This window comes from Ranitomeya variabilis, chromosome 1 (assembly GCF_051348905.1).
Source record: "Ranitomeya variabilis isolate aRanVar5 chromosome 1, aRanVar5.hap1, whole genome shotgun sequence".
In the NCBI taxonomy this organism is placed as follows: Eukaryota; Metazoa; Chordata; class Amphibia; order Anura; family Dendrobatidae; genus Ranitomeya; species Ranitomeya variabilis.
The window spans coordinates 3,112,074-3,138,660 of record NC_135232.1 but is presented as its reverse complement, the minus strand read 5'-3'; the positions used below and the strand labels follow the sequence as shown (position 1 = coordinate 3,138,660).

At 45.7% G+C, this 26,587-nt stretch overlaps 1 protein-coding gene across 2 annotated transcripts in view; it reads left to right on the top strand.

Annotated features, from left to right (window-relative positions):
* LOC143801525 (beta-1,3-galactosyltransferase 5-like) overlaps positions 1 to 26,016 on the top strand; it is a 179,207-nt gene extending 153,191 nt beyond the window's left edge. The window contains exon 2 of one of the 2 annotated variants that reach the window (XR_013220927.1): positions 24,428 to 25,945. The gene's annotated coding sequence lies outside the window, so the exon portion shown is untranslated. Of the gene's footprint in view, positions 1 to 24,427 lie in introns of both variants that reach the window. The other variant, XM_077281254.1, reaches the window with a different exon arrangement.
* Positions 26,017 to 26,587: the final 571 nt, after the last annotated feature.

Below are 26,587 nucleotides of genomic sequence, written 5' to 3'. Positions count from 1 at the left end.
GACAACAAAATCAAAACGGGAGAAAAACAGGGACCATCGGGCCTGTCTAGGATTCAGCCGTTTGGCAGACTCGAGGTAAATCAGATTCTTATGATCGGTCAAGACCACAATACGGTGCTTGGCCCCCTCAAGCCAATGTCACCACTCCTCAAAATGCCCACTTCATAGCCAACAACTCACGATTGCCGACATCATAATTGCGTTCCGCAGGCGAAAACTTTTGAGAAAAGAAGGCACACGGTTTCATCAAGGAACCATCAGAATTCCTCTGAGACAAAACGGCCCCTGCCCCAATCTCAGAAGCGTCAACCTCAACCTGAAAAGGAAGAGAAACATCCGGCTGACGCAACACAGGGGCAGAAGTAAATCGGCGCTTAAGCTCCTGAAAGGCAGAAACAGCCTCAGAGGACCAATTCGCTACATCAGCGCCCTTCCTCGTCAAATCGGTCAGGGGTTTAACCACACTGGATAAGTTGGCAATGAAACGGCGATAAAAATTAGCAAAGCCCAAAAATTTCTGAAGGCTCTTCACGGATGTGGGCTGGATCCAATCATGAATGGCCTGAACCTTAACCGGATCCATTTCTATAGATGATGGAGAAAAAATGAAGCCCAAAAAAGAAACCTTCTGTACTCCAAAGAGGCACTTAGACCCCTTCACAAACAAGGCATTATCACGAAGGACCTGAAATACCATCCTGACTTGTTTCACATGAGACTCCCAATCATCTGAAAAAATCAAAATATCATCCAAATATACAATCATGAATTTATCAACATAATTCCGAAAAATATCATGCATGAAGGACTGAAACACAGATGGGGCATTAGAGAGTCCGAATGGCATCACAAGATATTCAAAATGGCCCTCGGGCGTATTAAACGCAGTTTTCCATTCATCACCCTGCTTAATACGAACAAGATTATATGCCCCTCGAAGGTCAATCTTAGTAAACCAACTAGCCCCCTTAATCCTGGCAAAAAAAATCAGAAAGCAAAGGCAAAGGGTATTGGAATTTGACCGTGATCTTATTCAAGAGGCGATAATCAATACAGGGTCTCAAGGAGTCATCCTTTTTGGCAACAAAAAAAAACCTGCTCCCAATGGAGAAGAAGATGGCTGAATATGCCCCTTCTCCAAAGACTCCTTTACATAGCTCCGCATGGCGGCATGTTCAGGCACAGACAGGTTGAAAAGTCGGCCCTTAGGAAACTTACAGCCAGGAATCAAGTCAATCGCACAATCACAGTCCCTATGCGGTGGAAGGGAACTGGACTTGGGCTCATCGAAAACATCCTGGAAATCTGACAGAAACTCAGGAATTTCAGAAGAGGGGGAGGAGGAAATTGACATCAGAGGAACGTCATCATGAACCCCCTGACAACCCCAACTAGTCACAGACATAGATTTCCAATCCAACACCGGATTATGTATCTGTAACCATGGAAACCCCAGCACAATAGCATCATGCAAATTATGCAACACCAGGAAACGACAATCTTCCTGATGGGCTGACGCCATGCACATGGTTAACTGTGTCCAAAACTGAGGTTTATTTTTATCCAATGGTGTAGCATCAATGCCCCTCAAAGGGATAGGACTCCGCAAAGGCTGTAAGGAAAACATCCAATACAGGAAAACCACCTATGCCAAGCATGGTATCCATCCACAGACAGCTGTTTCGGGGTGTTTGCCCCTCATCAGTGTGGATGGATACCATGCTTGGCATAGGTGGTTTTCCTGTATTGGATGTTTTCCTTTATTGGATGCTGCCCTTCCCGTGGTTGTTGCCTCCCGGGGAAAGGTCTGGCTATTCACTGCTTGCGTCGAGAAACACGTGATGTTGTCTCCGCAGCTATCCTACGTGCATTTGCATATTTCCCATAAGGGATGGGGGCAGTGTTCTGGATCACTGCATTGAGAAACACGTGATGGTGTCTCCGCGGTGTTGGATGTTTTGGTCTCCCCGAGGCCAATCATCTGTTCCTTCACAGCCTTTTACTAGGCACTGCTCCTAATAGCCAGATTCCTACTCCACACTGATGAGGGGCAAACACCCCGAATCAGTTGTCTGTGGGTAGGAGTGCCTCTCGGCCTTTTGGCTGCAATCTTGTGTCGCAGTCAGAGGGTGCGAGTGTTTCTTTGCAGCGTGCTGCTAATTTTCGTCTGCAATATTCGTATTGGCAGTGAAGACTGAAGATGTTTGTCAAGAATACGATTTGTTTGGTCGTGGAGGATGGTGCCAAAAACAACGTGGTGTATGTGGTTCGTGACCTGCTGGAGGGAAAGGCTGGAGCTCATCGGACTGACATTTTCAGTGTGAATGAATTTCGCAACCAAGGTATATATGACGTAACCTTTGTGAGTGAGCCTTGCTGTCTAACGGTCTTCGAGTGGTTAAGAAGCCATGATGGTGACCCCTGCCTGGGGGGAGTGCGGGTGGAGCCTTTGTTTGGGCTCATGGAGAAAGTAGTGACTGTAACCGTGTACAATCCTTACACAGAAGTAAGGCTGCTGGAGCAGTTCCTGGCTCGGTACTGCGAATATGTAAAAAGTGGAGAGAAACAGAGAAATTGTTTGGGCATTTTTAATTGTAAATATGTGTTTTGTGTGAAACTGAAGAAAGACCCAAGCTGTTTGGGAGGTTTTACCCATCCCCCGGCGACCTTTTCAGTGGCGGGTCATAGGGGCTTTCTGACGTATGCAGGGCAGCCTCTATACTGCAGGAAGTGTTTCCAGTTTGGGCACTTACAGAACACATGTGAGAAGAGCATGGTTTGTCGTAACTGCAAGCAAGAAGGCCATACAGCGGCTCAGTGTCCGATGCCACGTGAATGTGACCAGTGTGGTAATACAGGGCACCTGTATAAGGACTGTCCATATGGTGGGCCAAGGAGGCCAACTAGAGAGGAGGAGAGGCGGGAGGAGGAAGTATAGAAACGTAGGGAGGAGCGGAGGCAGGAGGAGGAAAATAAGAGAAAGGAGGAAGTTAAGAAACGGGAGGAGGAGAGGAAGCAGGAGGAAAGCGAGGCATCTGCGCAGCAAAGCGCTGAGGTAATTCCGCCCTCCATGGTTGAGAGACGGCGGGATAGACAGCAGGAGGACAAGGAGGCTGAAAGGAGGAAGGAGGAGCTGGAGGACAAGTTATTCTGGAGAGCTGCAAAGCAAGAGGATCGTGCTATGGTTAAAAATAAAAAGAAAAAAAAGGAGGCCCCAGTTACCAAAGCTGAGGAGTTGGGTGTTTTGATGGATTTTGACACTTCTGGGGCGGAGGAGATGGCTGCGTTGTTGATTCTTGATTCTGATCCAGAAAGCATTGGCATTTTTTCCTCAGAAGAGGAGCCTGGAGGTCGAAAGTGTCCCAGGGAGGGTGGTGGGGAAATCTGTGATGAAGGTGGAGGGCCCCAGAGGAAGGCTGGGCAGAAGAAGACGCGTGTGGAGGAGTGTATGGAGGTCAGCGGCTCTGAAAGCTGCTCAGCGCAGATGGTGGAGGAGGACAGTGGCGGTGCTGTGTAGATATGTGCTATTATTTCAGTAGTTAGGTGGTTTTGTATATAGCATTTGCCTCTAAAAATGTTTTTTTGTTTTTTGTGTTTTTCATGTAAGTTGAGTAATGTCATGTTCGTAGGTTGTTTTTTCTAGTATTTTTTTGTGTATGTGATGGGTTTTGTAATCATATCACAAAATGTGAGGGTCTTTAAAAGCAGGTGGCGGCGGGCAGCCATTTTGGATTTTTTTGCAACCCAGAATGCAGGAATTTTTTGTCTGCAGGAGTGTGGGATTGTGGATGGTGTGAAGGGGAGTGAATGGCCTCATGGTGCGTCTGTGTGGTCAGGGAGTGCCTGTAATAAAAATGATGGTGTGGGTTTTTTGGTGAAGGGAAATGATGTGAGTTTGTGTGACTATATGGTGATTGAGGTTGGAAGATGTGTGTTGGCTAATTTTGAGTTTAGAAATGTTCGTTTTTGCGTTATTAATGTATATGTGCCTGTGGATAAACAGGAGCGTAGAGTTTTATTTGAAAAAATTAAGTTTTTTATTCCAGGAAGAGTGCCTGTTGTGATAGTGGGTGATATGAACTGTGATGTGGGAAGTGTGAATGTCGATGCATCAGGGAAAGTGTTAATGGATATGGTGAGTGATTTTGGTTTAAAAGATATGCAGCGGGCATGCAAGATAACTCCATTGTTAAATACGTTTTTTTCTGACAGTGGGAGGGTGGAGTCTAGATTGGACTCCACCCTCTGATTCCCGTTAGTTATGCACAGGAGAGGGTGTTTTTTTCGGATCATGTGTGTATGAAGTGTGAATTGGATTTGCATGTTAATGAGGTGGCTGGGAAAGGTGTGTGGAAGTTGAATGTGAGTTTGCTGGAAGGAGGGGGGGTGAGAGAGGAGTATGAAAGACATTATGCAGAGTGGTGTGGGTGCAGGAGTGATTTCAGAAATGTGTGTGAATGGTGGGATTGGGTTAAATGGAGAACCAAGAGTTTTTTTAAAAAACTCGGGTACAAGTGTGCGGCTGCAAAGAGAGAAAGGTTTGTTTTTTAAATGCAAGATTGAGTTTGTTGTATAAGTTGAGGGCGGGAGGGATGGATGTGAGTGAAGATTTAGTGAAAGTGAAAAAAGAAGTGAATGATTTTTTGTTAGAAAGAGGGAGGAGTATTGTGTATAGGGCCAAATTAGAGAATTTGGAGAAGAATGAGAAGTGTTCGCGGTTTTTCTTTAAGAAAGTTTTTGGGAAGAGACAGAGTATGAGTGTTTTGAATGGGATGGATGGAAATGAAGTTAGTGGCGCGGACTTGTGTGAGGAAGTGGCAAAGTTTTATGATGATTTGTATGCTGTGAAATGGAGGGATGAAGGTTTGGAGGGTGAGGTGTTGAGTGTTTTGGAAAATAGTTTGAATAGGATAGAAAGGGAAAGTTTGATGGGTGATGTGACGGGTGAAGAAGTATGGAAGGTGGTGTGCAGTATGGCGCTGAATAAAACGCCGGGGGAGGATGGTCTACCGGTGGAATTTTATCGGGTGATGTGGGATGTGATTGGGAAGGATTTTGTGGATGTATGTATGTATATGTGGGCGAATGCAGAGGTGGCAAATGGTATGCATGCAGGGGTGGTTGTGTTATTGCCAAAAAAAGGTAATTTGAAAAATCTAAAAAATTGGAGGCCGATCACATTGCTGAATTGTGATTATAAGATTTATGCGAAACTTTTGGCTAACAGGATGCGTGGCGTGGTTGGGAGTGTGGTGGGTGAGGAGCAATGTTGTGCGGTACCTGGAAGACGAATACATGGAAGTTTGTGTATGTTGAGAGATTGTTTGTGGGACTGCATGAATCGTAAGAAGGGGGTGTATGTGTTGAGTTTGGATTTTGAGAAGGCGTATGATAGATTGGCGCATGGTTTTTTGCTTAGTGTGTTGGTGAAGATGGGTTTTCCTTCTGAGTTTGTTGAGAGAGTGAGAAGTTTGTATAAGAATATTTACAGTTGTGTGTTGTTGAATGGAAATGTGGGGAGGAGAGTAAATGTATTTTCGGGTGTTCGGCAGGGGTGTCCTTTGTCCCCTATCGTTTTTATTTGCGCAATTGAGCCTTTGTTATGTTTGTTAAGAAAAGATAAGGTGATTCGGGGTGTGCAAGTACCCGGGGGTGGGGGGAGCGAGTGGAAGATGAGTGGCTATATGGATGATGTGTGTGTGCTGTGTGATTCAGAGTGTTCGGTGCGGCGTGTGAAGTTGTTGGTTTCTATTTTTTGTGGAGCATCTGCTTTTAAAGTGAATTGGGAGAAGAGTGAGTGTAAGAATTTTGGGGGAAGGAGTCTGAGCGATGATGTTGGAGTGAATGTGGTGAGTCGATCGATAAAGGTTTTGGGTGTGAAATTTTCAGAGAAATTGGATGGAGAGGAAAGCTGGGTGGATGTGAGAGAGAGAGTGGAGCGTAAGTTAAATTTTTGGAGTTTGAGGGATCTTACGTTTTTTGGTAAAATTTTAGTTATTAAGAGTGTTGTGTTACCTATTTTTTTGTATGTTGCGATGGTGTTTCCACCAAGCCACATGTGTATTAGAAGATTAAATAGGGTTTTGTTTGTCTTTTTTTGGGGTTCATGTATGGAGCGTGCAAGGAGACAGATTGTTATGAAGAGTTTGGATAAGGGGGGACTGGGTTTCCCAAATTTGAATGTTTTTTTCGGCGTGAATATTATGGTGTTTGTACTAGGTGTGATTAGGATGGATGGGAAGTATGCATGTATGTGCAGGTTTTTGTTTGGAAATTTCTTGTTTCGTTTGAAATGGCGTGAAAGAGATCTTAGGAGCCCGGTGGCTTTTGAGGTTCCTGTGTGGTATGTGTGGGTTTACAAATTTCTAGTGAAGTATGAACTGTGTGATGTGGATGTGAGATTGTTAGAAAAGAAGAAAGCTGTATATAAGATGATTGAGTGTAGAGAGATGGAATGTGACATTATTGTAGGACGAGCCCATAGGCTGTTCTTGCCAGATTTTAAAATGGTAAGAGGGGATGATGTGCAGAAAGTATGGAAGAAGGTACGTGTGAATGGTATGACAAATAGGCAGAGTGAGATTGTATGGCAGTCATTGCATGGGGTGTTGCCGGTGAGGAGTGAGAGGTGTCCGAGGAGTGGATGTGGTGGGAGTGAGAGTGTGGTGCATTTGTTTTGGAATTGTCAGTATGCTAGAAGTGTGATTGCAGGTCTGGGTCGTTTGTGTGAGGTGAATCTGTTGTCTTTTGAGCTCTTTATGTTTGGATTGGGTATGTGTGGGGAGAAGGAGAGAGTATTGTGGTTGATGATGACATGTATAAAAGAGGTTTTGTGGGATGTGAGGAATGTGTATGTGTTTAAAAGGAAGGATATTGAGGTTAAAAACTGTATAAAAATTATTTTGGGAAAATTGTATTTTTGCTTTGTGTGTGATCAGAGGTGGAGAGGGGAGGTGGATGCAGAGGGAATTTGGAAGACTAAAAAGTGGAAACATTTTGTTAATGTATCTTGAAGTGTTTTTTTGGTTGTTAATTTAAAAACATTTTTGTGTGTTTTCCAATGATGATGGGAATGGTGGTGGCACTAAGTGTGTGGCACGCTGTTTTGGGAGATGAGTTCCTTATAGTTTTGGTTACCTGACTGTGGAACTTCCCATCTGAGGGAAAAAAGAAAAAAAAAAAAAAAAAAAAAAATCAACTTTCACAGAAAAATCATTATCAGGGTCCGTTGGCACAGGTACAACATTTTCACCATCAATCCTAGGGAAAAAATGGTTATCAGATGCATCATTACAGGATAAAGCATGGTCAGGTAACACAGGCGATTTCCCATCATCATCATCTTCAGGGTTAACGTTACCCTCATTAGTAGGTTGGGGAGGGGTGTCAAGGACGTAGTAGGCAACCATCCTCCCCAAATCAGTCCTGTTGTGAATTAGACTTTTTTGGCTCCCTCTTGTGGTCACTAGTGATATGACTCTGGGATTGTCTTTCCTCAGTTTGGCACCCACCTGGGTCGTTAGTCCAGGGGTGTTGCTATATAAACTTCCTGGATTCTCAGTCCTGTGCCTGGCATCGTTGTAATCAGTCCTTTCTGTTTGCTCCTGTCTGCTGGTCCTGGTTCTTGCAAAATTAAGCTAAGTCCTGCTTCCTTGTTTTTTGGTTATTTGCATTGCTCTTATTTTCTGTCCAGCTTGTACTAAATGTGATTCTCCTGTTTTTGCTGGAAGCTCTAGGGGGCTGGTATTCTCCCCCCGGGCCGTTAGACGGTTCGGGGGTTCTTGAATATCCAGCGTGGAAATTTTGATAGGGTTTTTGCTGACCGTATAAGTCATCTTACTATATTCTGCTATTAGTCAGTGGGCCTCTCTTTGCTAAATACCTAGCTCATTCTTTCGTTTGTCTTTTCTTCTTACCTCACCGTTATTTGTTGGGGGCTTGTATCCAACTTTTGGGGTCTTTTCTCTGGAGGCAAGAAAGGTCTTTCTTTTCCCTTCTAGGGTTAGTTAGTTCTCCGGCTGGCGCGAGAAGTCTAGAACCAACGTAGGCACGTTCCCCGGCTGCTGCTATTTGTGGTGCTAGGATTAGATATACGGTTAGCCCAGTTACCACTGCCCTATGAGCTGTTTTTTTGTGTTTGCAGACTTGGTATTTATTTCTGAGACCCTCTGCCATTGGGGTCATAACAGTATGCCAGGCCTACATTGAATGTTTAATGCATTGCAGAAGTGTGATAATAAGAAAGGAAATTGAGTTTTTTTTTTTTTTTCCTCTCTTCCTCCCCTTTACCTCTGAGTGGCTTGTGCTTGCTGCAGACATGAATGTACAGACCTTGATTACAAGTGTGGACCAGCTTGCTGCTCATGTGCAGGGCATACAAGATTTTGTTACCAGTAGTCCAATGTCTGAACCTAAAATACCTATTCCTGAACTATTTTCTGGAGACCGATTTAAGTTTAGGAATTTCAGGAATAATTGTAAATTGTTTCTATCTCTGAGACCCCGTTCATCTTGAGACTCAGCTCAGCAAGTTAAAATTGTTATCTCTTTTTTACGGGGCGACCCTCAGGATTGGGCTTTCTCGCTAGCGCCAGGAGATCCGGCATTGGCAAATATTGATGCGTTTTTTCTGGCGCTCGGATTGCTTTATGAGGAACCCAATCTTGCTGGCTATTTCTCAGGGCCAGGATGAAGCTGAAGTGTATTGCCAAAAATTTCGGAAATGGTCCGTGCTTACTCAGTGGAATGAGTGTGCTCTGGCCGCAAATTTCAGAAATGGCCTTTCTGAAGCCATTAAGAATGTGATGGTGGGTTTCTCCATTCCTACAAGTCTGAATGATTCCATGGCGCTGGCTATTCAAATTGACCGGCGTTTGCGGGAGCGCAAAACCACTAATCCTCTGGTGGTGTTGTCTGAACAAACACCTGATTTAATGCAATGTGGTAGAATTCAGACTAGAAATGAACGGAAAAATCATAGACGTCAGAATGGGTTGTGTTTTTACTGTGGTGATTCTACACATGTTATATCAGCATGCTCTAAACGCCTAACAAGGGTTGTTAGTCCTGTCGCCATTGGTAATTTGCAACCTAAATTTATTTTGTCTGTGACTTTAATTTGCTCATTGTCTTCCTACCCTGTTATGGCGTTTGTGGATTCAGGTGCTGCCCTGAGTCTTATGGATCTGTCATTTGCCAAGCGCTGTGGTTTTGTTCTTGAGCCGTTGGTAGATCCTATCCCTCTTAGAGGTATTGATGCTACGCCATTGGCGGAAAATAAACCGCAGTTTTGGACACAGGTAACCATGTGTATGACTCCTGAACATCGGGAGGTGATTCGTTTTCTTGTTCTGCATAAAATGCATGATTTGGTCGTTTTGGGTCTACCATGGTTACAGACCCATAATCCAGTTTTGGATTGGAAGGCAATGTCTGTGTCAAGTTGGGGTTGTCAGGGAATTCATGGTGATTCCCCGCCGGTGTCTATTGCTTCCTCTACTCCTTCGGAAGTTCCTGAGTATTTGTCTGATTATCAGGATGTATTCAGCGAGTCCAGGTCCAGTGCTCTGCCTCCTCATAGGGACTGTGACTGCGCCATAGATTTGATTCCAGGTAGTAAATTTCCTAAGGGAAGACTATTTAACCTGTCTGTACCTGAGCATACCGCAATGCGTTCGTATATTAAGGAGTCTTTGGAGAAGGGGCATATCCGTCCATCCTCTTCCCCTCTTGGTGCGGGATTCTTTTTTGTGGCCAAGAAGGACGGATCTTTGAGACCTTGTATTGACTATCGGCTTCTGAATAAAATCACTGTTAAATTTCAGTATCCTTTGCCTCTGTTGTCGGACTTGTTTGCCCGGATTAAGGGTGCCAAGTGGTTCACCAAGATAGATCTTCGTGGTGCATACAACCTTGTGCGCATTAAGCAAGGAGATGAATGGAAAACTGCATTTAATACGCCCGAAGGTCATTTTGAGTACTTGGTGATGCCTTTTGGGCTCTCTAATGCTCCTTCAGTGTTTCAGTCCTTTATGCATGATATTTTCCGGAAGTATCTGGATAAATTTATGATTGTTTATCTGGATGATATTCTGGTTTTCTCTGATGATTGGGACTCGCATGTAGAGCAGGTCAGGATGGTGTTTCAGGTTTTGCGTGAGAATGCTTTGTTTGTTAAGGGCTCAAAGTGTCTCTTTGGAGTACAGAAGGTTCCCTTTTTGGGTTTTATTTTTTCCCCTTCTGCGGTGGAGATGGACCCAGTCAAGGTCCGAGCTATTCATGATTGGACTCAACCCACGTCAGTTAAGAGTCTTCAGAAGTTCTTGGGTTTTGCTAACTTCTACCGTCGTTTTATCGCTAATTTTTCTAGCGTTGTTAAACCTTTGACGGATATGACCAAGAAAGGTTCTGATGTTGCTAACTGGGCTCCTGCAGCCGTGGAAGCTTTCCAAGAGTTGAAGCGCTGGTTTACTTCGGCGCCTGTTTTGTGCCAGCCTGATGTCTCACTTCCCTTTCAGGTTGAAGTGGATGCTTCTGATATTGGGGCAGGGGCCGTTTTGTCGCAGAGAGGCCCTGGTTGCTCTGTAATGAGACCATGTGCTTTCTTCTCTAGGAAGTTTTCGCCTGCTGAGCGGAATTATGATGTTGGCAATCGGGAGTTGCTGGCCATGAAGTGGGCATTTGAGGAGTGGCGTCATTGGCTCGAGGGTGCTAAGCATCGTGTGGTGGTCTTGACTGATCACAAGAATCTGATGTATCTCGAGTCTGCTAAGCGCCTGAATCCTAGACAGGCCCGTTGGTCAGTGTTTTTCTCCCGTTTTGACTTTGTGGTCTCGTATTTACCAGGTTCAAAGAATGTGAAGGCTGATGCTCTTTCAAGGAGGTTTGTGCCTGACTCTCCTGGAGTCGCAGAACCAGTTGGTATTCTTAAAGTGGGAGTAATCTTGTCAGCCTTTTCTCCGGATTTGCGACGTGTGTTGCAGAGATTTCAGGCTGGTAGACCTGACTCTTGTCCACCTGACAGACTGTTTGTTCCTGATAAGTGGACCAACAGAGTCATTTCCGAGGTTCATTCCTCGGTGTTGGCAGGGCATCCGGGAATTTTTGGCACCAGAGATTTGGTGGCTAGGTCCTTTTGGTGGCCTTCCTTGTCACGGGATGTGCGGTCATTTGTGCAGTCCTGTGGGACTTGTGCTCGGGCTAAGCCTTGCTGTTCTCGTGCCAGCGGCTTGCTCTTGCCCTTGCCTGTCCCGAAGAGGCCTTGGACGCACATTTCCATGGATTTCATTTCAGATCTTCCGGTGTCTCAAGGAATGTCTGTCATCTGGGTGGTATGTGATCGCTTTTCCAAGATGGTCCATTTGGTATCTTTGCCTAAATTGCCTTCCTCTTCCGATCTGGTTCCCTTGTTCTTTCAGAATGTGGTTCGTTTACACGGCATTCCTGAGAATATCGTGTCTGACAGAGGATCCCAGTTTGTTTCCAGGTTCTGGCGATCCTTTTGTGCTAAGATGGGCATTGATTTGTCGTTTTCGTCTGCCTTTCATCCTCAAACTAATGGACAAACGAAGCGAACTAATCAGACTCTGGAGGCTTATTTGAGGTGTTTTGTTTCTGCAGATCAGGATGATTGGGTGACCTTCTTGCCGTTGGCTGAGTTTGCCCTTAATAATCGGGCTAGTTCCGCTACTTTGGTTTCGCCATTTTTCTGCAACTCTGGTTTCCATCCTCGTTTTTCCTCGGGACATGTGGAGTCTTCTGACTGTCCTGGGGTAGATTCTGTGGTGGATAGGTTGCAGCAGATCTGGAATCATGTGGTGGACAACTTAAAGTTGTCACAGGAGAAGGCTCAGCGTTTTGCCAACCGCCGCCGCGGTGTGGGTCCCCGACTTCGTGTTGGGGATTTGGTATGGCTGTCTTCTCGATTTGTTCCTATGAAGGTCTCCTCTCCTAAATTTAAGCCTCGCTTCATCGGTCCTTACAAGATATTGGAAATCCTTAATCCTGTGTCCTTTCGCTTGGATTTTCCGGTGTCGTTTGCCATTCACAACGTGTTCCATAGGTCTTTGTTGCGGCGGTACGTTGTACCTGTGGTTCCTTCTGTTGAGCCTCCTGCTCCGGTGTTGGTTGAGGGCGAGTTGGAGTACGTGGTGGAGAAGATCTTGGATTCTCGTCTCTCCAGGTGGAGGCTTCAGTATCTGGTCAAGTGGAAGGGCTATGGTCAGGAGGATAATTCCTGGGTGGTTGCCTCTGATGTGCATGCGGCCGATTTAGTTCGTGCCTTTCACGCTGCTCATCCTGATCGCCCTGGTGGTCTTGGTGAGGGTTCGGTGACCCCTCCTTAAGGGGGGGGTACTGTTGTGAATTAGACTTTTTTGGCTCCCTCTTGTGGTCACTAGTGATATGACTCTGGGATTGTCTTTCCTCAGTTTGGCACCCACCTGGGTCGTTAGTCCAGGGGTGTTGCTATATAAACTTCCTGGATTCTCAGTCCTGTGCCTGGCATCGTTGTAATCAGTCCTTTCTGTTTGCTCCTGTCTGCTGGTCCTGGTTCTTGCAAAATTAAGCTAAGTCCTGCTTCCTTGTTTTTTGGTTATTTGCATTGCTCTTATTTTCTGTCCAGCTTGTACTAAATGTGATTCCTGTTTTTGCTGGAAGCTCTAGGGGGCTGGTATTCTCCCCCCGGGCCGTTAGACGGTTCGGGGGTTCTTGAATATCCAGCGTGGAAATTTTGATAGGGTTTTTGCTGACCGTATAAGTCATCTTACTATATTCTGCTATTAGTCAGTGGGCCTCTCTTTGCTAAATACCTAGCTCATTCTTTCGTTTGTCTTTTCTTCTTACCTCACCGTTATTATTTGTTGGGGGCTTGTATCCAACTTTTGGGGTCTTTTCTCTGGAGGCAAGAAAGGTCTTTCTTTTCCCTTCTAGGGTTAGTTAGTTCTCCGGCTGGCGCGAGACGTCTAGAACCAACGTAGGCACGTTCCCCGGCTGCTGCTATTTGTGGTGCTAGGATTAGATATATGGTCAGCCCAGTTACCACTGCCCTATGAGCTGGTTTTTTGTGTTTGCAGACTTGGTATTTATTTCTGAGACCCTCTGCCATTGGGGTCATAACACAGTCCCCAACAAAACATCAGTGGGCAAATTATCAGACAGCCCCACTTCCTTCACCCCGCTCCCAGCACCCCAATCATTATAAACCCGGGCCATTGGCAAGGGACAGCTGATGCCCCCAATCCCAGTGACAGTTAGGGTTTTCCCCGGAATGATTTCTTCAGGGGCCGCCAGTTCGGGTCGGATGAGGGTTCGTTCAGCCCCGGTGTCTTTGAGGCCTGTAGCAACATGGCCTCCCACGGTGACGTGCTGTACGTTGTCACACACCCTCCCAGCCATACCACCCACCAAAAGAACTGCGGCATTAGGCCCTGGGGCCTTGGATGAGGGGTTCTTCTGCTTGTCTGGACAGTTGGGACTGATATGACCAGGTGTCACGAGGAGACAATGGGGGCGAGAGCTAATAACCCGGGCCCCTGCAATTTCCCTCAGACTAGGGAAACCCTGTCTGACCCTCTACCTGAAGTTTACACTGAAGGTGTGCATGTCCAGGCCTCCACCCTCACCCTGACTCCTGTTTCAGCCCTAGACTGAACACCACCGCCCACCACTCAGTGAATGCAATAGACCAATACCCACAGTTATTACAAACAAGGATAAAGGAAAATATACACCACGCCGCAGTCAATCAGGAATACACTATAAATGTGCAGGGCAAAATAAATACAAATATAGGAAGGAGTAAATAAGACAAAGGATAATACACCACCAGCAACGATTCTCCAACAACCAGCTCTCCACTCTGGACCGAGATAACTACGGATAAGACAGAAGCTATAATTGGCGACGCCCAAAGATCAGGAGAACCATTTAAAGGAAATGGGCATGGACCCAGCTTCCAATCCGAGGATCAGATAAATTAACCCCGGAGCAGCCAGACGAAAACTAGCCGACGCCAATGAGCAAACAGTGGTCAAACGCGGAATTACCGCTGTCTGTCAGACGACCTGGTCTGAACAGTGTCCGACATGACAGTACCCCGCCTTCTACGAGGGACCCCAGGGCCCTCACGGCTTATAGGACCCGGCTTGTCCGGATGGCGACGATGAAAACACCTGACCAGCCGATCCGCATGAATGTCCGAGGCTGGTACCCAGGACCTCTCCTCAGGTCCATAACCACGCCAGTGTACCAAATATTGTAAAGTGCGGCGCACCACACGAGAGTCAACCACCCTGGAGACTTAAAATTCTAGGTTACCATCCACCAAGACTGGAGGTGGCATAGGCGCCGCATCCACAGAACCCACCACCTTCTTAAGAAGAGACCTGTGGAACACGTTGTGTATTTTATACACCGTAGGGAGCTCCAGTCGGTACGCTACTGGGTTAATGACGGCGGTGACCCTAAATGGACCAATAAACCGTGGACCCAATTTAAGGGATGGTATCTTGAGTCTTATGTTTTTTGTGGATAACCACACCCAGTCATCCACACTCAGGTCCGGACCTGGCACACGCCTACTGTCAGCCACACGTTTGTACCTAGCACCCACACTCAAAAGGCGCTGTTTCACTCTCCTCCAGACTGATGACAATTGTGTTCCTAACTGGTCCTCCTCCGGAACGCCGGAAGAGCCTCTCTGACTCAACGTACCAAACTGAGGATGTAGCCCGTAAACACAAATAAACGGAGACTCCCCAGACGACTCCTGGCGGTGATTATTGATGGCAAACTCAGCCAAAGGAAGAAAGGTAGACCACTACTCCTGGTTATCAGATACAAAGCAGCGCAAGTACTGCTCCAAATTTTGGTTCATACGCTCGGTCTGACCATTTGACTGGGGATGAAACGCAGACGAATGAGACAACTTGATCCCCACTCGTGAGCAAAATGCTTTCCAAAATTTTGCTACAAACTGAGTACCCCTATCTGACACGATGTCAGACGGAACTCCATGAAGCCTGACCACCTCCTGCACAAACACCTGAGCAAGAGTCTTAGCGTTAGGTAAAGAAGGCAAAGACACAAAGTGCGACATTTTTGAAAACCGATCCACAATCACCAAAATGACCGTGTTCCCAGCTGAGGAAGGCAAATCAGTGATGAAATCCATGGAGATTTCCGTTCATGGCTTACTAGGTACCTCCAGAGGAAGTAGTTTGCCAACAGGACGGGAGCGGGGCGTCTTCGCCCTAGCGCACGTGGTGCAAGCTGACACATATGAGACCTTGTCCTGTCGGATTTTGGGCCACCAAACAGACGTGACACCAACTCCAAAGTACCTCTAACCCCTGGGTGGCCAACCAGGACAGTATCATGATGCTCCGCCAACACCTTTAGGCGGAGATGAAGCGGTACAAAAGATTTGTTGATGGGAAGCTCAGATGGTACCTCCTCCTGAGCCTCGGCAATCTCAACCTCGGTAGTGAGGGCTGAAACCACAACACCCTTTTGGAGAATGGGTACTGGGTCTTCCCGAGGTTCTCCCCCCGGAAAACACCTGGACAGAGCATCCGCCTTAGTGTTTTTAGACCCTGGTCTGTAAGTGACAACAAAGTTGAACCGCGTGAAAACCAATGCCCAGCGAGCCTGCCTGGGGGACAGACGCTTGGCAGACTCCAAATACAGCAGATTCTTATGGTCGGTAATAACAGTGACCTGATGTACCGACCCCTCCTAGAAGTGTCGCCATTCCTCAAAGGCCAACTTAATAGCTAACAACTCCCTGTTGCCGATATCGTAGTTACGTTCAGCGGACGACAGTTTTTTGGAGAAATAGACGCACGGACGCAAACCACTCAAGGATGAGCCTTGAGATAGTACCGCCCCCACACCAACCTCAGACGCATCGACTTCCATGACAAAGGGTTTAGATACGTCTGGCTGCAAAAGAATGGGGGCTGAAACAAAACTGTTCTTGAGAAATTCAAATGCGCGAACAGCAGCCTCAGGCCAAACGGAGAAATTGATACCCTTTTTAGTCATGTCAGTTAGCGGTTTAGCAATGATAGAAAAATTCTTGATAAATTTCCTATAGTAGTTAGAAAACCCAACCTGAAAGCACTTCAGCGGTTCCTTATCAGGACGTTCCCAATGCAGCACCGCTTGCACCTTAGCGGCGTCCATTTTAAAACCAGAAGCAGACACAATATAACCCAAGAACGGCAACTCTTGAGCAAAAAATACACATTTCTCCAGTTTAGCATACAGCTTATTCTCTCTGAGAAGCTGTAACACCTGCCTGACATGATCTAAATGAGCATCACGGTCGCAAGAATATATGAGGATGTCATCTAGGTACACGATAACGAATTTCCCCAAAACATGCGAGAACACATCATTGATGAAATGTTGGAACACTGCAGGTGCGTTAGTTAACCCAAAAGGCATCACCAAATTTTCAAAATGACCCTCAGGGGTATTAAAAGCCGTCTTCCACTCATCACCTTGACGGACTCTTATGAGGTTGTACTCCCCCCTGAGGTCAAGCTTGGTAAACCACTTAGCACCTGCCACCTGGTTGAACAAGTCCGGTATCAGTGGCATCGGGTATGGATAACGAACCGTAATCTGGTTCAACTCCCTGAAATCCAAACACGGGCGTAATCCGCCATCTTTCTTCTTCACGAAGAAGAACCCTGCTGCCACCGGCGAGGATGACGGCCTGATGTGCCCTTTGCTCAAACTTTCAGCAATGTAATCCTTGAGCGCTTGTCTCTCCGGACCGGAGATGTTGAACATCCTTGCTTTAGGCAACTTGGCCCCTGGTTTAAACCTGATAGAACAGTCATAGGAGCGGTGTGGCGGCAACTCTGAACAACCCTTCTCAGAGAACACATCCGCATAATCCTGAAGTGACTCAGGAACGCTTGAAGTCACAGCGGACACACATGTGGCCAGGAAATTCTCCTGACAGAAATCACTCCACTGGATTATGTCCTGAGTTTTCCAGTCAATCACCGGGTTGTGTGTAGACAACCATGGAAAACCCAGAACCAATTGTGCCGGAAGACTCTTGAGCACCTTACATGTGACCTGCTCGAAATGAAGAACCCCAATGTGGAGTTTAACCTCAGCCACGAACTCAGTAATCTCCCCCTGTGGAAGAGGAGCAGAATTGATGGTGACCACACGGATAGGATGAGGCAGTTTTTCAATCTTAAAACCAGCAGTGCGCGCAAACTCCTCATCAATGAGATTTGTGGCGGAACCACTATCCACAAAAATAGTGATTGGTATCTCTCTGGCAGCGACAACAACTTTGGCAGGGAGCATGCACTGAGAAATCATCATGGAGGATATACATAAGCTCAGATTGGACTCCTCCACTCCCTCTGAGCTCAGAAGTTTTCCGCCGTTGCGTTTTTCTTTAACAACAGAGGACAGATATTAATAAAATGACCAGTTTTACCACAGAAAAAACAGTCTCCCTGCTTCCTGAGTACAGGGGTACGATTCTTAACATGTGACACCCCTGCGATTTGCATAGATTCCGTGGGCTCACCTGCAGCAACCTCACATGAAACTAAACCTCCACCCACAGGTGGCGTCTCATGATTCCCCTGACGCAAACGGCGATCACTGCGGACAACAAGACTCATAGCGGAATCTAGTGAAGCAGGAGTCTCGTACATCAGGAGGGCTTTTTTAACCCTATTAGAAACTCCATGAATAAAGTGACTCCGCAATGCTGGCTCATTCCACTGAGTGTCAACCGCCCAGCGGCGAAATTCAGAACAGTAATCCTCTGCAACACGCTCCCCCTGGCAAATAGTGCATAACTTAGATTCTGCTAGAGCCATTCTGTCTGGATCGTTGTAAATGTGTCCTAGAGCAGAAAAGAAACTCTCCACTGAGTTAAATGCAGCGGAATCAGACGGCAACGAAAATGCCCATGCTTGGGGATCCCCGCTTAATAATGACAACACCAGGCCCACACGTTGAGCCTCATTACCAGAGGAGATCGGGCGCATACGGAAATACAGTTTGCAAGCTTCATGAAAAGAAACAAATTTACTGCGTTCCCCAGCAAATTTTTCAGGCAAAGGAAACTTGGGCTCATTAACTCCTCCTGTCGCTCCAGCTTGTATATGAGATACTGCTAGTCCCTGTTGCTGCACTGCTCCCCTCAACTCAGTGACCTGTAGGGACAGCGCCTCCAACTGGCGGGTTATGGAAGTCATGGGATCCATGACAAAACACAGGGAAGAAAAAAAAAAAAGGAACCCCCTTTTTTTTTTGTTGTTGTTAGGCCGATTATAATGTCACGGGGAGACAATGGGGGTGAGAGCTAATAACCCGGGCCCCTGCAATTTCCCTCAGACTAGGGAAACCCTGTCTGACCCTCTACCTGAAGTTTACACTGATGGTGTGCATGTCCAGGCCTCCACCCTCACCCTGACTCCTGTTTCAGCCCTAGACTGAACACCACCGCCCACCACCCAGTGAATGCAATAGACCAATACCCACAGTTATAACAAACAAGGATAAAGGAAAATATACACCACGCCGCAGTCAATCAGGAATACACTATAAATGTGCAGGGCAAAATAAATACAAATATAGGAAGGAGTAAATAAGACAAAGGATAATACACCACCAGCAACGATTCTCCAACAACCAGCTCTCCACTCCGGACCGAGATAACTACGGATAAGACAGAAGCTATAATCGGCGACGCCCAAAGATCAGGAGAACCATTTAAAGAAAATGGGCATGGCCCAGCCTCCAATCCGAGGATCAGATAAATTAACCCCGGAGCAACCAGACGAAAACTAGCCGACACCAATGAGCAAACAGTGGTCAAACGCGGAATTACCGCTGTCTGTCAGACGACCTGGTCTGAACAGTGTCCGACATGACACCAGGCCACCTGCAGTGGTAACACTGGCGAGGTTCGGTGGTAGGTCTGGTGCTGTTGGCCACGGGGACAGGACCTCTGGTGTGTTGGCTGGCAGGGGTATTGGCGTTGGTTGCAGGCTTACCCCCTCTCCAGCTGGTGGTGACTGGCTTCCGCACTTCCGATCTACGGTTGGCCTCATAGGCATTGGCAATCTGCGCTGCTTTCGTCACGTCTTTGGGTTCTCTGTCCATCACAAACTGTCGCACCTCAGCTGGGCAAAGATGGAAGAACTGGTCTTTGATCATCAGGTCTCGCAGCTGTGCAAAGGTGGTCACTGACAGTCCTTGGGTCCACTGGTCAAAGTGGGTCCCCAGTCCATGCACCACATCACTGTAACTGTCTTGTGGGCCACGTTGGAGGGTCCGGAACTTTTTACGGTACACCTCGGGTGTAAGCTGGTACTTGGCTATGAGGGCCTGCTTGATAGCCTCATAGTGTCACCATCTTGTTCTTGAGGGAGTGCAGCAAACGCCTCCAGAGCTTTGCCTCTCAGCCCTGGTGTCAGGTATCATGCCCATTCTTGTGTAGGCAGCTGGTACTGTCTGCAGGCTTTCTCAAAGGCCCACAGAAAAGTGTCCAAGTCCCCATCCTTTTCCATAACAGGAAAGTGGTCGGGCCGGGGCTTTGGTGTCTGAGCGCTGCTGGGCTCACGGCTGGACTGGGACGACCCCTGCATTTGCAGTTGGGCCATCTGCAGCTGGTACTTCTGCTCTGCTTGCCGCTCGGCTCGCTGGGCCTGGGCCTCTCGCTCTGCTCGGGACTCAGCCTCCTGCCGGTATTGCTGAATCAGCTGCCGACGTCCCTCATGGTCGTCAGTGGGGAATTCTTTCAAGGCCGCCTGCAGGTGGGGGTCCAATTCGCCCGGATTGCTAACAGGGCCAGCATTCAGTGGTTGGACCTCTGCTGCAGCACCATGTTCGCTGGTGCTGGCTTCTGCGGCCTCTGGGCTCTGTGAGTGGTCTAGAGTGGCTTCTCATTGCACCAGAACTGCGACCAGTTGGCTTTTGTTTTTGCCTGCAAAGTCAATGTGCTGTGACTTGCATAAGGCAACAAGGGTGTCTCTGGTCTGCTGCTCATAAAAGGTTTCTCCCAGCACAACCATGGTTGCCAAATAAAAGATAGGATAGAAAAACGAAGAGAAAGGGAGGGGATAATTACCAGTACACACAATTGTCTCAAGACTAATAAACACTGAGTTCGTTCTCCAAACTTATTTGCGCAGAGTCCTCGCAAGAACTTTGCAAGTTTTTAGTGAGAGGAATGATTGCTCAAACCAAATCACTAATGCTCTAATATCCCACCGCCTTGCCACCAATTTGTCAGGAACCCCTGACCGCTTTCACCAATATGTCAGGGATCCACACCGTGACCGTCACCCCTACGTCACGGATCGGGGTGACTTTAGGCCAACAGACGGCTATTACATGTGCAGAGGGGCTTATTTTAGTTATCCCTCCACTCCACAATGTGATAAACAGACACACACAAGGCTATTGACCTCTTAGTTTACAGCTGGGGCTTATTCTAGGTATCCCACTGCTCTTCAATATACCACGAACTGCAGGGACTTATGTATCCCGCTTACAGTTCCACTTAACACTTGCATCTCTCTGGCGCCCCCCTTTCTCTCAGGTCAGATTAGGTACTGCACCTAGGGTAATTAGTCGTCAGAAAGGCTGCCTGCTATGTACTGGCTATTGGGCATGCTGCAGCGACGCGATAAACTACTCCCGCTCAGGCAGGAAAAATAATTATCAACGCCGCAGTCGCTACAGTGACACCTAAAGGCCTGCACACGGTAGTGCCGCCACCAGCTTCGATTAAACGGGTCCGAAGCTAACCCAAAACAGTAGCGTAATTCCCTTCAGGAGACAGGGTACGTTTTAGAGCGGGAAGAACGAACTAGTATTAAATATTATACCCCATAAATGATTTTCAGGCAGTGTTTATATCAAAATATTTTACAAAGTTGTTACAAAAGAGACAATTGCAATTATGTACAAGATAATTATAAAAAAAAAACAGGGAATAACATGAGAAATAACACTTACATGTGTTCAGAGCATTGCAGGCAACCAGGCTAGGGGAGTTTTCATCTGTCCCAGTGCATTAGCACTTGCAGTCAGGTCGCTTCAGGTAAAAACTCAAAAACTGACTCCTGGAAGCCTGCCAGAAACTTATAACCTGCAGCCTATGACATCACCAAAAAGGGCTGGGTTACCAGACCCTCCTATCTCTTCAGTTTAACTAAATGTACCTTAAATTTATCTAATGCCCGTAACTCCGCTCCAGTACATGTCACAATCATAACACACCCAGCATTCATCTCGTCTTAACGTTGGCCTTCTAATGAGATCAAATATGTCCTATCTGTGATGCCTATTTACAGAGAAATCCAAACTCTTTACCTGATGGAGTTAGAAGCCCATGTTTAGAGTGGCAGATAGCTCCACCGAGGGAGATTAAGAGTATATATTTTCCGGTTCCTAACTTAAATGGTTTGCCTAATATCTTACAAAAACAGAACAAAGGACTTTCATGGATTCTGGAAGCTTCTCTACCAGTTTAAGCTGGTCACTTCCCACTACAGGGATGCCGGTCGTAAATACCTTGGCGAGAGGGGGATGAGGACTTTGGAGCTGAAAGTCAGGAATTCACAGCTACAAGCCATAAAAGCTGTTGCAGAATCACTCCAAGAAGGGGGGCTTAGCCCACAGCACGCTAGCAAGAGAAACTAAACTTATATGATATTTCATACCATATCGTGACACCCCGTCTCCCGGTACTTACCTACACGCAACCTCCGATCCTCACAAGATCTCCTTCTCTACTCCCCTCTTATCTCCTCTTCCCACAATCATATACAAGATTTCTCTCGTGTATCACCCCTACTCTGGAACCCTCTACCACAACACATCAGACTCTCGCCTACCATCGAAACCTTCAAAAAGAACCTGAAGACCCACCTCTTCCGACAAGACTACAACCTGCAGTAACCACCGATCGACCAAACCGCTGCATGACCAGTTCTACCCTCACCTACTGCATCCTCACCCATCCCATGTATATTGTGAGCCCTCGCGGACAGGGTCCTCTCTCCTCCTGTACCAGTTATGACTTGTATTGTTTAAGATTATTGTACTTATTTTTATTATGTATACCCCTCCTCACATGTAAAGCGCCATGGAATAAATGGCGCTATAACAATAAATAATAGTAATAGTATACACTGCACAGTACCACTCCTCCTGTCTTGTATATATACACTGCACAGTACCACTCCTCCTGTCCTGTATATATACACTGCACAGTACCGCTCCTCCTGTCCTGTATATATACACTGCACAGTACCACTCCTCCTGTCCTGTATATATACACTGCACAGTGCCCCTCCTCCTGTCCTGTATATATACACTGCACAGTACCGCTCCTCCTGTCCTGTATATATACACTGCACAGTACCGCTCCTCCTGTATATATACACTGCACAGTACCACTCCTCCTGTCCTGTATATATACACTGCACAGTACCACTCCTCCTGTATATATACACTGCACAGTACCACTCCTCCTGTCCTGTATATATACACTGCACAGTACCACTCCTCCTGTATATATACACTGCACAGTACCACTCCTCCTGTCCTGTATATATACACTGCACAGTACCCCTCCTCCTGTCCTGTATATATACACTGCACAGTACCACTCCTCCTGTGTATATATACACTGCACAGTACCACTCCTCCTGTCCTGTATATATACACTGCACAGTACCTCTCCTCCTGTCCTGTATATATACACTGCACAGTACCACTCCCCCTGTCCTGTATATATACACTGCACAGTACCACTCCTCCTGTCCTGTATATATACACTGCACAGTACCACTCCCCCTGTCCTGTATATATACACTGCACAGTACCACTCCTCCTGTCCTGTATATATACACTGCACAGTACCACTCCTCCTGTCCTGTATATATACACTGCACAGTACCACTCCTCCTGTCCTGTATATATACACTGCACAGTACCACTCCTCCTGTCCTGTATATATACACTGCACAGTACCACTCCTCCTGTCCTGTATATATACACTGCACAGTACCACTCCTCCTGTCCTGTATATATACACTGCACAGTACCACTCCTCCTGTATATATACACTGCACAGTACCACTCCTCCTGTCCTGTATATATACACTGCACAGTACCACTCCTCCTGTCCTGTATATATACACTGCACAGTACCACTCCTCCTGTATATATACACTGCACAGTACCGCTCCTCCTGTCCTGTATATATACACTGCACAGTACCACTCCTCCTGTCCTGTATATATACACTGCACTTTTTGGATGTTAATATAATGAGAGGTAGTGATCATACCCTTTGTACTGATCTATATAGAAAACCTACATCAGTAAATGCTTTTTTGCACGCTACATCCTCACATCCTAAAACAATGATAAGGTCCATACCGATTGGCCAATTTTTGCGCCTAAGGAGGATATGTTCAAGTGAAGAGGATTTTGAAAAACAGTCACTTGATTTGAAAGAAAGATTTCGCGAGCAGGGATACAGTCGCCGATCTATTAAAAAAGCTTACAATAGGGCGAGATATACTACACGGCATCAGGTACTATATTCAACAAAAACAGTACAGCCAATTAGATACATCACCCAATTTCACGGTCAATCCGATTTAATGTGCCAACTGTTGACCAAGGCCTGGCCAATTCTCCAAAGCGATCCAATACTGGCTAAATACATCGGGGATCGTCCCAATATTACATATAGGAGATCACGTAATATTGGTGATTCTCGAGTGAAAAGCCACTATGTAGGTGATCCCAAACCTTCAAAAATGCAAAAGGCACTGCTACATATAAGATCCAACATTCCATCACATGTGCGTCTAAAGCAGTCATTTATTATGCTCAGTGTCCGTGCTCCCTTCTATATATAGGGATAGTCCGTACACGTGAACACGTTTTGGGGATTCAGGCAGCTAGGGGCATTGAGGATGTCAGCCTTTTGAAAACATTGCCTAAGCACTTTAAAATGTTCCATAACTGTGACGCTTCTCTCTTGAAAGTTTTTGGTATTGATAAAATTGAGTTAAATGAGAGGGGTGGAAAAATTAGTACACCCCTGGCCAAACTTGAAACCAAATGGATTTGGTTACTTGACACAGTTGCCCCTAAAGGTTTGAACGAGAACCGAAGTTTTGCTCCATTCCTGTGATATTGGCTAGTAATTTTATATTAATATCATTTTATATGCTTCTCTTTTGTACGTCATTGGTTGTTTTTACATGTGTGGTTTTAGGTCTATATTTTAATGTTGTCTTCTACTTTTAATTTTTAATAAAACATTTTTTTATGACTTTTATCTATGTTTATGTATCTGGTGATATAGATGTTAATTAGCATTTCCTCTTTTTTTATTCTATATGATTAGATTGATACTTACCATTTTTATGGCCGTGCGCTGCGGGATTGATTGTCGGTCCTTTTGTGTGGTCGGGATCATTCGGCTGCTCGATGTTGTAGAGGAGGATAAGTGAACATATGGACCATATGCGGATTCACGATGGATTCCCCTTGATGGTCGACTGTGTGTGGAAAAACCGTCTCCCCTGTAAAGGATTGGACACTTAGACGTGCAAACAATTGTATCAATTTTTAATTTCATGATTATAGATATATATATAAAAAATATGTGACCCTCTTTAACAGTGCATATAGCACAGTCCTGAAATCTGAAGGGCTATCATTTTTGACTTCTAACTATATGATCTGCCTCGTCGCCTCTATTTTTTGTTTTCTTCAGCTTAATTGTATAAGATGTGCTTGTATTTTTCACGGCTGAATTTTGGTACTATTGCAGCGTGGATTTTGGTCACGTGACTTGACTCTTTGCGGATTGAATATACTGATATTAGATATGCAGTTATATTATTTTTTACTGCGGTTTTGTTATTATAGCAGCAAAGATTTTGGTTACGTGACATGATTCTTTATTGATGGTATAGATCAATATCAAATGTAGATTACATTCTAAACTTCTTTGGTTTTTTGTGAACTATATTATTTTGCCATCTATATTATATAACATGATCTAATGAGAATGTTGTCACTCTGTTCTATATAGCTGTTCAGCACATAATTAAATGAATGCTACGTGCCGACCATGTGATGCGATCACGTGATACATGCTCACGTATAACCGCACAGGATCATGAGAAACGCGCATATCTCTGTTTGATATCATTAGAACTTTCTGCCCCGTTTGTACTAAACATATACCATGCGGAATATAATGTAGTTACCCCTGTTCTTTGTAGGCTTATTGGGCTCATGTCGCATCTCTGGTTGTGCGCATGCGCCGCCGGGATTCTGAGGTCGGGGCTGCTGCGCTTCTGTGCCCTTGGCAATGCCAAGTACACATCCTGTGCTTCCGCTCATGTGGCGCGGCTGTTTCTGACTTCCGGATTACTCAGGCCGCGCATGCGCCGTATCTACTGCAGCTGTAGACATCGGCGCCATACATAATCATGGCAGTATAAACCCCCCCCCAGATACTGAGTAGGTTTATACACCCCCTGACGAAGGAGCTGTGCGTCCGAAACGCGCGTCGGGGTGCTCCATACCCTAGTGGCGGTCCATCCTTTGATTTTTATATCCAGAAGTAAGTGATCTCAATTGTGGAGTCAATTATACCACTTTATAATTATAGGCTCTCTTTGCACCTAGCACTTTTTTTCACTTATAGCACTATCTTGTTCCCCTCCTTATATGCACATTGTTGCATTTTATTATATTAGGAACTCTTACACATAATAATTTTTCCACTAGCATTTTTTATATATATATATATTTTTTTTTACAGTGTTTTAGTAACTTTGAGTCCTTCTGGATATATGTATAATAAATATAATGGCAGCCAAATAGGTATGGGCACGAATATCACATACATGTATATGAAATGATGGTTTTAATATTTTTATATATTGTTGTATAAGTATAATAAATAAATCTTTAATTGTTTATATTCTCTGTTGTGTATTGTTCTTGGCCCTTCCATGCCATAAGCACAATCTTTTTCAACTTCCTTGTAGTGTTATACTACAACATTGACACATTTTTGGTGACCCCGGGCATCTCGATTGTATGATCATATATTTTATGCTATATTTGTGCATATTTTATTAGGATATCTGGGTATAACTAGTGTGTTTCAACTAACTCCTCCTGTCCTGTATATATACACTGCACAGTACCACTCCTCCTGTCCTGTATATATACACTGCACAGTACCACTCCTCCTGTCCTGTATATATACACTGCACAGTACCACTCCTCCTGTCCTGTATATATACACTGCACAGTACCACTCCTCCTGTCCTGTATATATACACTGCACAGTACCACTCCTCCTGTCCTGTATATATACACTGCACAGTACCAGTCCTCCTGTATATATACACTGCACAGTACCGCTCCTCCTGTCCTGTATATATACACTGCACAGTACCACTCCTCCTGTCCTGTATATATACACTGCACAGTACCACTCCCCCTGTATATATACACTGCACAGTACCACTCCTCCTGTATA